Below are 665 nucleotides of genomic sequence, written 5' to 3' on the forward strand. Positions count from 1 at the left end.
TTGTTTATCTCAGCATTAGTCAAACGAAGGTAACCTGCGCTTACAATGTTGTGATTACAAAGCGATTATAAAAACAGTCACCGTCGGTGTGTTTACATAGACAAAACGTCGCCCTCACCTAGACATAACATTGCCCTCGAGCAGGCGTCGAGTCTGAATTATTCTACTGCCCTAGCTCATTTCCATTCGTACACTACCGGCCTCTTACAGGGCTCGGCAGCTACCCTTGGTCGTCCCGACCAATTTCTTATTTCCCTCTTACAGGGCTTGCTAATATATTTCTAGAATAAGCTAATCTACCATTGCGTAATTGTTAATCTACCCTCCAAAATACATCATTCATGCAATAAATTGGGAATAATACATAAACATAATACCTATAAATGTGAATAACATGCATCTCAATATATATATAAGGTATTGAATTAAGCGGTTACATGGTTGATTTGCTTTGACAGAGCCAATCTCCGGAATACAACAAAGGCAATCAGTGCTGCCACTAACACTGAAAGTAAGGGTATGATAAGGATTGGTAACATATGTAATTCATTTGAGGGAGATCTTGACAATGGTCTTCTCTTAATTTTCAAGGGAGGGGAGTTTTCAGGCAATGTGAAGTTGAAGGTTGAAATGTAGGTGTCCTCGGTTAAATGCATTGTATTAAG

This window comes from Oratosquilla oratoria, chromosome 21 (assembly GCF_046742065.1).
Source record: "Oratosquilla oratoria isolate Oo_2021 chromosome 21, ASM4674206v1, whole genome shotgun sequence".
Classification (NCBI taxonomy): domain Eukaryota; kingdom Metazoa; phylum Arthropoda; class Malacostraca; order Stomatopoda; family Squillidae; genus Oratosquilla; species Oratosquilla oratoria.